Below are 15,884 nucleotides of genomic sequence, written 5' to 3'. Positions count from 1 at the left end.
CGAAACCATATCAAGGAGTTAATTTTCCATATCAACACTTTCTTTAAGCAGCATAATAGACGCCACAAAATTATTTAAGGCGCTTAGACTACAATACTGTACGGAAGTACTGGTACTAGATAGCTACCTGTATCTTCACGGTAGGTCACAAGACCACACCCATTCTTTATTCTATGTATTATTGATCTATCGATCGAGACCACGATAACCACACCCTGTTTACGCTAGCTGTATTTGTGACCTCACCTTCAAGTTGGTAGGCTGACTCGAGATACTCTAACATAGCAGTCACCCTAATAGAACAGTCATGTTTATAGCTAGCTGTATGCTTTAACAAAAAAACTAAACAAACTAATACTGTATAGTGCAAAATTTTGGAGAATTTGGCAAATATGCATGGATTCGCCAAAATTTTACTCGCCATTTTTTAAAACGCTGTTCATCAGTGAGTGAATAATGGTTACAGCGGTGAGTGGCTAGTCTTCCGCAAGTATCCCATTGAATACAGTATGGTTTTAGACTAATAGCTCAGGCATCAGCTCGAGCAATTCAGCTCAGTGCCCATGCACATGCCTTGCCTTGCTTGCCACGCACGCTCCAGTATCGATTACAGACTTAGTGAGCTAGTGCATGTTTTTTTACTTACAGCTAGCTATTTACATAAGTCGATGATAAGAGCGCGTCGATTCGAATGAGAGGCATTGAACTGTAGTACTTTGTAGACATCGCAAAGTTTTGTCGCCAACGCTGTCAGATTAAAATTGCGTGGGCAAAGTAATGTCATGCATTCGCCAAAATATTATTTGCCGATTTCTGCCAATGATCAATCCGCCAAAATTTTCCACTATATGGTATATTAAAAATCACAAAATTAAAAATGAAGTAGGGATCCAAGCGATAAAAAGTAGCAAAACAAGAGATGAACAATGGTAGCTATTACAGCATAGCTCGGTGGGAAATCCCTACTTTGGCATGGTATAACAATTACTTTGTGTTCAATGCCAAAAGTAGAGATTTCCCACTGAGCTATGCTGTAATAGCTACCATTGTTTATCTCTTGTTTCACTACTTTTTATTGCTTGGATCCCTATTTCATTTTTAAATTTATAATTTTTAATATACTAGTAATATTATTGCACAAAACAAGGTATTTGTGTTATTTAGTGACTTCGGAACTATACAATATTTACCTCAGGCTATAACTAGGTGCCAGACTGGGACCATAATAGATTTTGTGCACATGAGCTAGGATAAGGGTGAAAGGAGCAGTGGACAATGCTCATAACCAACCCATATAAGCAGATAATAGTTTAAGATTATGTAATAGTTAGACTTCAGACCACAGGAGTCTAAATTACTTAGATCCCTGTGGTCTGAAGTCTAAGTTATTTAGACCCTTTATGTAGTTATAGTACCTTAACACTGTTGACAGCTGCTAGTAACAGAGAAATGTAGCATTCATTAGTAGAAACAAGCCATTACTCCACCCATAACAACAGTTACAAAAATGCTACCAGTGCAGGTGCGTGTAATAAACATAAAAAGGGTCTAAGTAAACATGAAAAGGAACTTAGACACCTCCAAAATCCACCAAATCCACTACAAAAAGGGTCTAATATATAATAGAAATGCAGTGAACAGAGGACACAAAGACATTAACCAATACAAAAAGAAACATCTTCAGGTAACATGGAGGGTTACAACAAAACTGTCACCCATGCAAGAGTAAGCTGGATGTTATATTACGTGCTTCGAGAGAGTGGTAGAGGCCTGAACTAGTTTGAGTGGATGTAGCTTGATGTAGAGCAGATAAGCTGAGTTTTTTCCACCTCTCCAGGGTCTGGATGATGGAATCTTGGATGCCTGGCATAACTGCTGTGGTTTCTTCCCCCCCTCCCCTCCAGAAGCTGTGCTGGTGAGCTGGCAGGTTTGCTGCTGATAAAACAGCTCTTACTTCTTCCACACACTTGGATTTGGCTAAAAGAGTACCCTGTTCCCATCTAAACAGGAGGCCTGGACTGTCCTCAAATGACAGGTGTGATCCTGTGGTATAGTCATTCTCTGAAGGAACCATAATCTCGACTGATCTGCAGAAACAGAAAAAAGTTGGTGGTTGAGGCTGCCCACAGCATGACTGATTTGCAAGACTTTCCACTGTGAAACCATACTGCCTTCAATTTTGAAGAATGGTTGGAGTTATTGGAAGCTGAGCTCAGGGGGACTTGCCCTGCTACAACCAGTACTCTTTTAGGATTTGCTTGACAAATAAGTTCTAATAGTGCTTTGCAAGAGCCCTTGTTGAGCCATGAATGTGGCAAAGTAGCATAAGGTACTTTCTATCACTGGGAAGGGGATGATGGTTACGTCCTTGCAGAATTGGGAGCAATGGTGGTCTGCTGCCTTGTAGGTTTTGTGTGTAGAAGCGGTCAAAGTTGAAGTAGTCTTGTCCAGGTGATGTTTACAGATATGATTGTTAGCAATGACTGGAAGACTACTGCTGCAGTGAGAGCTTTTTGTGAGACTTGTGAGAAGAAAAGATAAAGGTTATTATGTGATAAAACATCTGCCAGTGTGTTGTCACGCCCCTAAATGTGAGATGAATAGAACCAAAAGTTGTGGTACAGTACAGTCCATTTCTAACTTCACACACATGTGGCATTTTTGGCATGATGCCACACAGCACCATGGTGTTTGCCACGGAACATTGTTGTGTGGCCCACACCAGGTTTGTTGCGTGGCTCATGCCAAGTTTGCTGTGTGGCACACACGTGTGGTGTGCCACACATGGTCCTCACTGGCTGCAAAGCGTGACTGTTAACCACGCGTGTGTACAGTTGCATAACCAACAAACTCTACAGTAGTTACGTGTACAGTACTACGTTATAGGGCTGGGATAAAGCTTCGAATGCTTTGTGGATTCAAAGTTCAAGTAAACCTTGAATTATAAAAGTATCTTTTGAAGCTTTGTAATGTACTCACAGTCTACGAAAGACTTACAAATAAACTTCACTATCTTTATTGCAGTCAGCTCTTAGTGATCGATCTTCATGTGCCATGCCCACTTTTGAACTATCAAACTTTAGCTTACTACTGCAGTTGCAGCCTTAAAACACCTTATAAAGTGATAGATAATGCATGGAAACGTCGTTTAGCCATTAGTTGGTGTTTACCTATGCATGATTGCAGTATAGTGGATATGCCCATTTGCAATCGATGGATCGCGTCATTCAGTACTGCTGCTATACACTTACCAAAATGCTTACAAACTTATTAGAAAGATAAAACTTAAGAAGGATGTGCTGAAACCTGTAACTTGAAAGCCAACACTGAAGCTTCAAATGTTCGAACGTTTTACAACTATTTCATTGTGTCTTACACAGGATGGCCTTCACTCACTTTGAAAGTGTTCTTTGGAGGACTGGAAGGAGACTTCAATTCACCTCAGCTACAGATTCTAGTGATACTCTACACCTGCATTTTAAAATACTACTATATGTATCGCCATTGCTATATTACTAGTTAATAAAGAAAAAAATATGTACAGGTACAAGTAGAATTCAAAACTCAAAGAAGAGTTGCATGTGGGCTAAACGGGTTAATCCAGTTCGTCTCATGCAAGATCCCGTATCAGTGTGTAAAAGAGACCTGGGGTGACCTGTAAAATACGAAGTATTAGTTAATAATTGAGTATTAGTAATACAATGCACAGTGAAGTACAGTAAATATACATGTAGTTTGGCTTTTCACCTCATGACAACGCGTGGCATTGGCTAATATTAGCCACACGTGGCAATCAGAGGATTCCACGAATGGCGTGGCAATCTCTTTTTCCAAGCATGGTAATGATCAATCCCACGTGTAACTTTTGCCTTTGCCACGGGAAAAATCGCGTGGCACCACACCTAAAACGCCTCGTGTGTGTGAAGTTATAAATGGACTGTACTGTACGTACAAAGCAAATAAGACCAATAGTCCAAACAAGTGTGTTAAATAACTGTCTGAGCAGAATGTGGCATTAATTACCTGTACCACAGCTAATGAACTATCTTGTGGGACCACTGTTTCTCAAAGATAGCTGCTGCAACCACTATAGGAATCATCTCCTTTGTCACAACACACAGTGGGTGTAGTCTGTCCCACCGTTGGAAGTGAAACCATGCTTCCCCCAGTAAGCTGCACAGCCCCAGGACCTGCATGCATCAGATGTAACAATGAAACCTGCTATCTTATCCCCCACGTCCCATTGTATGGATATACCACTCCAAGTGGAGATGAATAGGCACCACCACATAATATCTGCCATGGATGGGCAATTTAGATGGATATGGTGGTCGAGTTTTGAGCCAATGCTCTGTATAGAATAGAGGTACCTTAGAAAGTAATGTCGTGGGGGCACTGCTTTTGTTGCAAACTGTAGCAGCCCCTAGTTTTTCTTTTATAGGATATTCCTTTGAATGCAACTAGCCAGTTTAGCGTTCGGGCATTGCAACTTTTCATCAGGGAGTCTACTCTGAGTTGCAGAAAAACTGTCAATTCCAAGGCACTTTAGAGAGTGAGAAGGTCCCTCCAACTTTGAAACCTTCAAAGGGACACCTAGCCTCTCCCACAGAGAGACCACTAAGTATCCATTTAAAAATGTCTGCAATTGCTGAGAGTACTTTTGGTGCAGAAAGCAATCCAAATGGCAGGGTATGGTTGATGTACATTAAACTTTACAGTAGATTCTTAACAGGTGGCAATCTTAAGGGTGAACCAGGAGCATTCTGTAGACCTCTTTGGTGTTTGCTTTTGTCAAGAAAGCCTTTCTTCCTGCTTCAAGGACTAGTGCTGAGAGGTGATCCACTGAGGCATACGAGAGTGAGCGAGGACAAGGACTCTGAAATGCCTTGTCAGGGGATGAAAGGTCAACTATTTTTGGCCCGTTCTGTTTTGTTTTCTTTTGGGATGATTCCTAATGGGCTGACATGGATGTCCAGGGATCGGAAGTTTGGTGGAAGCTTGATTATTCTTCCTAGGGTCACTTTTCTTTGTAAATACTAATGGATAAATGAAGGTACTTTTGGAGGTATTTTGTGGTCAGCAGTACTTAGAGTTTTGTGCCAGTTAAAACTAATTTGTAAGGATTCATTTCAGACAGAAATCCTTGAACTGGGTATTTGGGTGATCTGCAAGGAGGATCCTCCACCGGGAGAGGTTTAAGGGGAGTATGCACTGCATTGTAGGATGAACTCCTCCTGATTTGGCCTACTGGAGTCCAGTGATAGGAGGTCCTTCGTGCAAAGGTACTGGTACCTCTACCCTCTAGGTGTAACTTGTTTGTGGGTTCCTTTGTTCTGTAAGAGTTGTATCTGGACCTTCATACCAGTTGCATACTGAGGAACAACCGTGTGGGCTCCTTGCCAAGGATGCCTTACCCTTGGGGTTGCTGCCACTAAAAAGGGTAAATTGAAGAAGTTAATTTGTTTTACTGGTAGGAATTAGAATTAAGCGTGACCATTCCTAAGGAAGACCTCATTTTAGAACTTGGAAGGTCCCCCCCCCTCGATCTGTTGCAAGTGTACTGAGACATGTAGACAGATTACATATTCAGTAGTAACAACCAGTACACACATGAGTACAGTTGCACAAAGAAATGCACGTAAGCCTAAATTGATGCCACATGCAGTAAAAGAACACATCAGGTGAACACCACCGGAGCACCCTGTTGGCCTAATGACATGAGAACACAAATGGAACTATATCATGTACAAATTCCTAATAGTTAATTAATTACTAATGCAGTTCAAAAAGACCACGTGGATGTCCGGAATTTACTTGTTACTCTCAGTGGCTGACAGGCAGTAGATTACCTTGTGGTGGTCACCGCACAGGAGGCAGGAGTGACAGAATGAGCAGTTGGATAGGTTGCACCATCCCTTTGAATTCCACTTGAAACAAGTTTCCTGGATCAAGGGTCTTTTGTGTCAACTGGAAGATAGCTGAACTTCCTTAGGGGTAAATGATAGGTGCTGTTGGGCAGATAAACAATGCCCATAGATGGTGAAGTTTAGGTCACCCTATTAGTGGATGTTTCTTGCAGCTGCCTACTGCTGAAATTCCGTGTTGTATCTTTGCCACTGTGGCCAAAGTTCTTGGGACAACTGCAAAATCAGTCTTGTGGCCTGGGCTGAAGTAGTGGTCTAACAGGAGGTGATAACTGCTACATACCAGTTCATTCAAGAGAAAATGTCTGACACTTGTCTCCGGCGTCTCTGATCTCGATCTTATTCAATGACCACAATCTGACCAGTCACCTGATATTCTTCTGTGAGCTTGCCACATTGATCATTGAGTAAGCATGCTAGATCCACATACTCCTATTTCCTAATTTATCCAACCACTTATTAGATGGGAGGAGGCATCCTTGAGTCCAATCTTGTGAATGCCACCAACATCCTGATGGCATGTCAGGTACAAAAACACGTAGATAGATCCATACCTGTACCAGCTGTTGCCGATAGAGGGCAACTAGAAGGTAGACAAATTTATCTGTTATGGCTGTTGCTGATAGAGGGCAACTAGAAAGTAAACAAATTAATCATACAGTACGATAGTATTGTATAGTAGGGACCACAAAGGAGTAGGCATGGCCCATGAAAAAACAATGCCCAAAAACCAACCTCACTTTTCCCAGATGACGATGAGGCAGTAATGGTTAGGCAAAACGAAGCCAGAACAAGTCTTCAGATTGACCCGAAATGCTTTCAACAAGTTGCTACAAAATTTTTTAAATTATATTTAACAGAATTTTCTACTAACTGACTGCCTGACTGACTGCCTGATGCCTTCAGGCAAGCATAACTCTATAATGGCTAAAGCTACGTGCTTGATTTATTCACTGTTCGACGTTGCTTCAGCCCGAAAGATGCCTTTTGGCATACCACAGTACGTACAATGCATTCTTTATGGACTTACCAGTGTCCTCCTTTGTGTCCCATTCATCTTCGTTGACAGCGAAAAGTGTCAATTTTGCGGTAGCACACGATGGTTTCCTTTTGTAACGGAAATCGTCCACATTTTTCATAGTGACTACTTTGATTGCAGAGGTGCTTTTCAAACAGTTCTTGATTTGTACTGCTGTGAAATGAGTTGAACACAGTCGACAATGAAGCAGCGTAATGGATACTTCACTTTTCAACTCAAACGATAACTGGGGTACGCAGCACCATTTTTTTCACATGTGTGAATTGCAGAGGTGCTTTTCGAACAGTTCTTTATTCATAATGCTGTGTAACAGGTTGAACATTGCTGACAACAAAGTGTAATGGATACTTTACTTTTCAGACGATAATTGATGTAGCTGGGACACGCAGCACCATTTCAGATGCGGTATACATGGTTTCACCAGTCATAATAGTTATTTTTACAAAAAACTTAACAAACAAGTACACAAAAGAACTTGAAATTTTCAACTAGAGTAGGAACCATAGCACATCGATAAAAAGTACTGAAACAAGCCAGAGTAGTGCACGATATTAAATCACAGTAAAACAACAAGAAGTATTATATCCCTACTGTGCATTTCAGAAATTTAATAATTTGGCACGCGCCTACAATGGATTAATCATGGATAGGAAACGCTCGACTATATGGTTCGACTCTGCGTACTACACGTACTATTAGCCATTCATGATCACTGCTTCACTGGAGAAGTAGGCATTCACAATAATGAGTGTGGATGACAGGAACGCCTATAGCCTGGGGGCAGCACTAAAACCAAGGCTAAGACACACCGTTCCGGCACAGTGAATCGCTGGCTGCAATTACATTTGCCCCATTGCACTGATTTTCACGAAGTTTGCATCTCTGTTCAAATCACATGGTCTTGCGCCTCACTGGCTATACCGTTTCGCACATAGCAGTTTAGCGGGTAGCAAAGCAAGTGCTTATGCACTCATTACATGTGACCATCTCAGTGAAAACCCATCTAGTTCGCACAACTTCCAAATTTCTTTTTATTTTCTCAGCATTACCTGCATAGTCCAAGGAATGGTTCACCAAAATTTCAGTTGATTATGGTGAGTAGTTTTGGAATTACAGTGCTAGAAAGTAGCAAAAGCAAGGAAATTGATTTGTACAGTGACTATACTGAAAATAAACTACAGGTGCTTACATTGGCAGCCATAACTTCCGTTAGGATTAGCATACAAATTTGGGATTTGGCTTACAGTGTTTATCATGGATTGGCAAATCAGCCAAGGTATAGTTTTAGCCCTGAAGTCACTTGCGCATAGGCGTATGAAGGCGGTCTTATTGAAGAAACAGCAATGATTTGGTTTACGTCTACTGCATTGTAAACAAACGCACGTGACACGCAAATCATTGGGGCTACAGAAATGAAACAAAGATTGTCTAACTCCCCATGAGTAGACAAATAAGATGGTATATAGGTTTAATTGACTTAACACTTCATTTGCTGAGTAATAGCTTGATTAAAACTTGCATAATTTTTTTTTTGTAACACACGTAATTTCACCAATTTTAAAAAAAAAAATTTTTTTTTTCTCAATACACATGCTTGTGCAAACTAGACGGGTTTTCACTGAGATGGTCACATATGAATGCTGCATCAACTGATACATGAAAAAAGTTTTAATTGTATGAAAATCTTTGCAAGAAAATATTTGCGAATGCATCTAAAGTCGCAAAATTCACAAATGTTTTCTTCCACAAATCATTCCCCTTATATGGTAAGTGAAGTTAACTCTTGTTATTAGTAACTACTATCCCCCCCAAAACACCTTTGCTGTAAAAAAAGGCGCGTCCAAGAAACTACAAGTATCTGTAACCCCATGTAAAAACAGATAAGCTGTAGAAAACACTCCATGAAATTAATGGGTAACTGAAAGAGCTGATATCTAGAGCAGCCAAGAATCAATAATGTTACTACAACTGACTATGATCACCAAAGAACACCTTGGCTATAAAACAGGCAAATAAAAGTAAGCTGGCAACTAAAACAGCTGATATCTGAAGCGGCCAAGAATAAAAGTTAAGTTGATACAACTAACTACAATTATTAACTTGCAACATTGAATCTTAATCATTCAACTGTGTTCTATACATTCACCCTTGCTACATCCTAAATTAATTCTTTGTAACTCTAATTGGCTGGTAGTTTGGCCACCTTTTTTTTTCTTTACTCTGACTATTGAAAAAGGCGGCCAAATTACCAGCCAATTAGAGTTACAAAGAATTAATTTAGGATGTAGCAAGGGTGAATGTATAGAACACAGTTGAATGATTAGGATTCAATGTTGCAAGTTTATAATTGTAGTAAGTTGTATCAACTTAATTTTTATTCTTGGCCGCTTCAGATATCAGCTGTTTTGGTTGCCAGTTACTTTTATTTGCCTATTTTACCGCCAAGGTCTTCTTTGGTAATCATAGTCAGTTGTAGTAACATTATTGATTCTTGGCCGCTCTAGATATCAGCTCTTTCAGTTACCCATTAATTTCATGGAGTGTTTTCTACAGCTTATCTGTTTTTACATGGGGTTACAGATACTTGTAGTTTCATGGACGCACCTTTTTTTTACAGCAAAGGTGTTTTGGGGGGGATATCACTAATTTTTGTTAGTTATATAATTTACAGACCCAATGTTCAAGCTATGGGGGGTGTATGATGAATTCTGCCTTGTAGAGATGTTACAACCAAACACAAATCTGCTGATAGATGGTGAGCATATAACATACAATCCTATAGTAGTGGTTAATTTTTATTAGGACAAGGGCCAGTGGAATTTACTGCAATTTACTGGTCAGGCCAGTAATGGCTAGTCAGGGTTACCAAAGATGTGTGTAAAGCACTTATTTGCAAAGCTTGCTCTTCTAGGTGATCTTGGGGAATGCCACCATCTTGAAATAGCAACTCTGAGATTGCATCTGGGATCTGGGAGTGTTTTCAGACAGAAATGTAAATATTCAGCTATATTGATCAATGACTGTTCTATTAGAGTATTTTATTTTTTATTGCCTGAGTGTTCTATTGGAGTATATCAATCATTCTGTACTTGTCAATGAATGAAACCTGCTATGGCCACACTGCCATAGTGGCTGTAGTGTCCTGAGGACAACTTATCAACTTGGTTTGCCACTTGTAGAGCAAGATGCTTTGCTGAGGGTTATGAAGGAGATCACAAACATCATGCTATTATTTTTATTTCACTACATACAAACACATGCTTACAAGCACAAGACACACACAAAATGTGCAAACACTATACACGCATGTTCACACACACACACACACACACACACACACACACACACACACACACACACACACACACACACACACACACACACACACACACACACACACACACACACACACACACACACACACACACACACACACACACACACACACACACACACACACACACACACCACATATTAGTTGTACTTGATGTAAACAAGTTAATATCACATCTCTTGTGAAACGCTCTTGTAGGTGAGTTGGTAGTGCCCTTACTTGGTGTTTGCAGAAAAGAAAATTGTGTTGTACATCCCATTAATTACACATGTCACTCCATAGTTAAGCCATGAGGATATCCAAACAAGTGTCTTTGGTGTTGCGACAGGTTAGTTGCATGTGTGTTTAATTTAAGGTTAAGTTCAGTGCCTGCTTGTTCTTTTACAGGTCTCACTTAATCTTGTGTCATCATGCAGACATCCCGGCATGAAATTTGAATATTGTGCAAGCTGTGTGGAACAACCCCAACTCATATACACAGTCACCAACAAACCACGAACCACATTCAAGCAATCTGTTACAAAAGTTAAAAGCCACAACACAAGCTCATACAGTCACCAGCAAACAACAAACCACAGTCCAACAATCTGTTACGCAAACTTTGTTGCACCATGGTATGTGCATAATGATTGATTAATGAAAGCCACAACACAAGCTCCATGGTGCATTAATGGAAATAAATAAGTTCCACCTGACTGACAATTATCACGTGACCTATTTAGGGGATATCTCTTGGAAAGTCCCTGAACAGTAACACCTCAAGTGAAAAGTGAACACACGTGATACGTGATTTATATTATTATTGAAGGCAGTCCATGTCTTGAGAGGGAAGTATGAATAATAATTAAACACTAAAATACATAAAGTACGCGTACTGCATTGTAGAGCCATAACTAAACAAGTTCCACCCGACTGACAATGATCACGTCACCTATTCAGGGGAAATCTCTCGGAAAGTCCCTGTAACACCTCAAGTGAACACACGTGATATGCGGTTTATACTAATTGTTGATGGCAGTCCATGTCTTGAGAGGGAAATACGAATGATAAACATTTGTCATATTGTAACTGGAGTGGTGAAACGTACGTACTTTAACTGATTTGAAACTAAAATACGTACACCACTTGAAGAAGTCGAATGGATATTGAAGAGTCGAGAATACCACGATCTATGCCAGAATACTGATGTACTCAAGCTCTTCGTGGAGGTTCAGTAACGAAAGGAGGAGTGGAGGTTCAGTAACGAAACAAGGAGTGGAGGTTCAGTAACGAAAGGAGGAGTGAAGAAAGATGAGGCTAGTCTATAAAGTGCCACATCACCTCACACCGATGAACCGCGTGTATGCGATTGGTTTTGACTGTCAGACGTCTGCACTGACTAGTGCACATTCACTGAGACCACGCTGAAAGCTTCTGTGATGGTACCAACTTGAGTAGCAGCAAATACCAGTATTATCCGGCTCATGGGTGGATTGTCAACAAGGTGTACTCGTACAGACTAAACAGCTTTCAGTATTGTTACTCTAGTCAGTGCCAATTTAGAAGTCCTGGAACTGTAGGTGGAAGAAGTAAGGTAATGTACATGATGTTTGCGTGTACAAAATAATACTCATTCACATTGCATACTAGTCTAAATAACTAAATTTATGTACAGTGAAACCTGTGCACTGTATAGTAAGGTCACTGCCGGGCCAACTTGTGAATCCTCAAACGTGTTATTTGTGTAAAAAGTGACATATTTTGGGTGTGTTGTATTTAATGCCCACCTGTTGGTTTTTACAGGTAATCTGGTCATAGTATGCAGTAGCAGTTGTGGTACATACATAACTTGGGACCAGGTAGGAAGTCATGAATTTCAAGTAAGTTTATATACAGAGGAATTGTATTATCTTGTGTGTTCCTTTTATAGCTCTCAATTGTCAACTGTACATGAATCAACTATAGTGACATCAAGGGTGTAGTGAATTTCCAGGTCCGTCTGTGTGCGTGCTAAGGAACATAGTTGTTTATTATTTCTGGATCAGGGTACTGTTATGGTGGCACCCCCCATGTCGTGCTTATAAAGATATTTTCCAGTATGCAGATTTTAGGCATATTGTATTTAATGTCCACTTGTTGATTTTTGTAGGTTGATTGTGTTGTCAGATATCCAAGCAAGTGTCTTTGGTGTTGCGACCGATGTTCCAGGTTAGTTACATGTGTGTTTAATTTAAGGTAAAGTTCACTGCCTGCTTGTTCTTTTACAGGTGTCACTCAATCTTGTGTCGTTATGCAGACATCCAAGAAATCGTCACTGGTGTTAAACTAATGTCTTGATGTTGATTAAAGTTGTGTTACGTACATGTTGTAATAGCATTGTTGTATGTTTACCATAAGGCAAGAAATTTTCATGGATTTCGTGGCCATTTTATCCATGAATTTGAATTGTGCGGGTTGCGTGGAACAACCCCAACTCATATACACAGTCACCGGCAAACAACAAACCACATTCCAGTAATCCGTTACAAAACTTGAAAGCCACAACAGAAGCTCATGCACAGTCACTGGCAAACCACATTCCATCACAGTGCCATGGTATGTGCATGAAATCCACATCACAAACTCGATGGTGCACACTACATAGAGGTGGTAATACCCTTATAGCTTGTTGCCTTTTGTATTTACCTTACCCTTGTGGTTAATCTATTAAAAATTAAATAGAAGATTCTTAAAACACCTTTCCTAGTGACTTTGTTCTTCACACCTTGTTTATAAGGCATCTGGCAATTATGAACGCTCTTCACACCTTGTTTATGAGACATCTGGCGAATCACAGTATAAACGCTCTCATTAGACGTAGCACTAAATGGAATCTAAAAGATTTCTGCTTAAAATGCCATCCCTAGGGAACTTACGCTTCTGCATGCTTTCACTACTTGTTTATCAGACATTGGGGCTTGTGTCCACATTGTGTCTTTAAAAGTTATTGTAGGGATTAGAGGTTTGATCGAAGAAAATACGAGTATGGGCAAACCAGAATTAGATAGTGTCAGTGTTACATGGACTGCACAAACACGGGTATGTTGACAGGCATAACGTGACGGTTGGTGTAACATAAGGTAGAGAAATAGAGTGAAATATGTGTAAATACGCGTATTCATATTTTAGCGAGGTCGCAAGACAATGATGATGATGACTCCTAAAGATTTTTTTATCATGTAACGCCATACAAATCTATTGAGAGATGTTCACTAATATTGCAATACCGACCCTACACGTAAATAACTCACAGTAGTGGCCGCGCGTCTTTTATATGGGCGTGCGCTTTGTAGCTTCTTGGCTGTGCGACTCACAACCGTGAGTCTTGATAATAGTGAACATAATTGTTACACAATGATAGCTTTCCTATATATAATTATGTTACAAAAAAATGTAGTATGGTGCGTGGGCAGATCAAAGGCTGCCGCCAGTGCTACAAATCAGTCGTAAACCAGTTTACAAATAATTGTAACATAGCTAAGTACCTCCTTTTGGCCACACAGTCTGACCACTAATTAGTTCAAAGACTTCAAACGAAACCAAACACCAGACCAACACAGGAAGTCACAGTACAAGGCTAATACATCAAGGACTGACAAGGAGGTAAATTGCTCTGGAACAAATGAACCCACAACACTGCACTCTGAATGGGAAACAGTACACCACACATGCTCACCAATAAATTAAGCTAACCAAGGCTATTATAGTGCTGCACCACTCAACAATGAATATCAGACACCTCACTACACCCATCTAAATGATGCGGAAGCAGTACAATGGCTGGAGTGATTGGCATTGATGATGGCACCTCATGGTCGTGCATAACAAATGCGCTACCAATGAAGCCAATAATGAATTAACTAACCATCAAGACAATAATTAGTGAGTAAAATCGTTTGTTGTACACTGCGCTCAGTGGTAGCCAATATTAGCCTTACGTTCTTCTTCCTTCCATGCTACAAATGGACATCTTTGATCTGCGCATGCTCCATACCACAAATCAGTTAGAACACACCCATTCTGTTTGTATCTGATTTGTAAACAACTCCTCCCTCGGCCCTACAGCCCTCGCGGGTCATGTTTACAAATCAGACACAAACCTCATGGGTATGTTACAACTATTACTCAATAAACAGGAGTGAGAAAATTAGGAATTTACAAACTAGTAGTAATTAAATTTGCACTTCAGGTAAGCACTTTTTATGGTAATGATCCTATTACAGTAACTTGCAACAATCCCACACTTATATATATATATTATTAAACATACCAGCATTATCTAGATTGTGTAGTACAACTACTGAGGACATATCATGTGTTATAGCAGAATCAACTGCTGCAATAACATCCTTCCATGAAACACTGGAATTAATTTTCAACCATAATGCCAGCATTCTGTTACAACACCAGACCATATTAGTAGGGAAACCTGCCTCAATTGAATCAAGATGTCCTTCTGGTATTCCTAACAATATTCCAATGACTTTCCAGTGAGCAGCATAATGAGGTGTTATAAATGTGTACAAGTCCTTTAACTGAGGTGTACTGTTGAGAACTGGACAATAAACAACAAATAATTACTCACAACTCCTGCTGATCATATCTGTATGCGTTTGCATATATCACATACATCAAGATACTGATACGTACATGGTAGTGTGCCATGTGATACGTAGCGTATCATGTGGTACAAGAAGCCGGTGGGCTAAACTAGTAAATTATTAACAAGAAAAGCATATGTAGCTCCATATCCTTTATTAATGAAGTGATTTTGTAACTAGACTTGTTTGCCAGGTTTGGTAGGCTACACTCCAAATTTCACCAAACTTTTCCCAGCCATTCCCAACTATGAACAAATTTTGGTTGAAGTTGGCAAGCCATACCAGTGTGTTAAGAGCTAGCAGACCTTCAGTACTTGTACCCCCAATACCATTGATTGCAGTTGTTGTGTACCTGTATGCAGTGCTATAAAATCATAATCAAAATTAGCAGGAAGAACAATAATGCAATTATCATGCATTGACATACGTAGCACCATGCTTTTATTCCAGCACAATAACTTCTACTGTGAACTTGCCCACCATGTAGAGCAGGCCACACACCAAATTTCAGCAAAATCGCTTCACCCATTCCTGAGATACAATGACTAAAATTAAGTTAAGTTGAGTCTTCTTATTAAGTTTTGTCATCTTCTTATCATCTTATCAAATTAAGTTTTGTCATTGTCATCTTTTCAGACATTTTAAAAACCACTCATAAACACAAATACATCATCCAATCACACCAGAAATTGGCACACATAAAGAGGATCCAAAGGAAAATTTTATTACCAATCTTCATGCAAATACAAGTGGACGTACAGTACATATATTATTCAATAGCTAGACTGATTTTCTTTCACACCTAACTGCCTATAGGAATGAGTTCAAAACTGGTCTGTAGATGGAGTAACCACTGGAAAACAAATCTTTATGGCTGAAAGAGAGTTGGATAATGGCCATGAACATGAGTCATACACATCAGAGCTTTAACCATAAAATAACTCCCCAGAGCATTATCAAGATTATTT

At 39.8% G+C, this 15,884-nt stretch overlaps 1 long non-coding RNA gene across 1 annotated transcript; it reads left to right on the top strand.

Annotated features, from left to right (window-relative positions):
• Nucleotides 1-12,281: 12,281 nt before the first annotated feature.
• On the top strand, nucleotides 12,282-12,689 carry LOC136243621 (uncharacterized). The gene is made up of 3 exons (XR_010694932.1): nucleotides 12,282-12,372; nucleotides 12,426-12,484; nucleotides 12,544-12,689. It is a non-coding gene; the product is annotated as an uncharacterized lncRNA (long non-coding RNA).
• The last annotated feature ends 3,195 nt before the right edge of the window (nucleotides 12,690-15,884 follow it).

Source organism: Dysidea avara, chromosome 2 (genome assembly GCF_963678975.1).
Source record: "Dysidea avara chromosome 2, odDysAvar1.4, whole genome shotgun sequence".
In the NCBI taxonomy this organism is placed as follows: Eukaryota; Metazoa; Porifera; class Demospongiae; order Dictyoceratida; family Dysideidae; genus Dysidea; species Dysidea avara.
The sequence above is the reverse complement of the archived record's forward strand: the minus strand, read 5'-3'. Positions and strand labels throughout refer to the sequence as shown.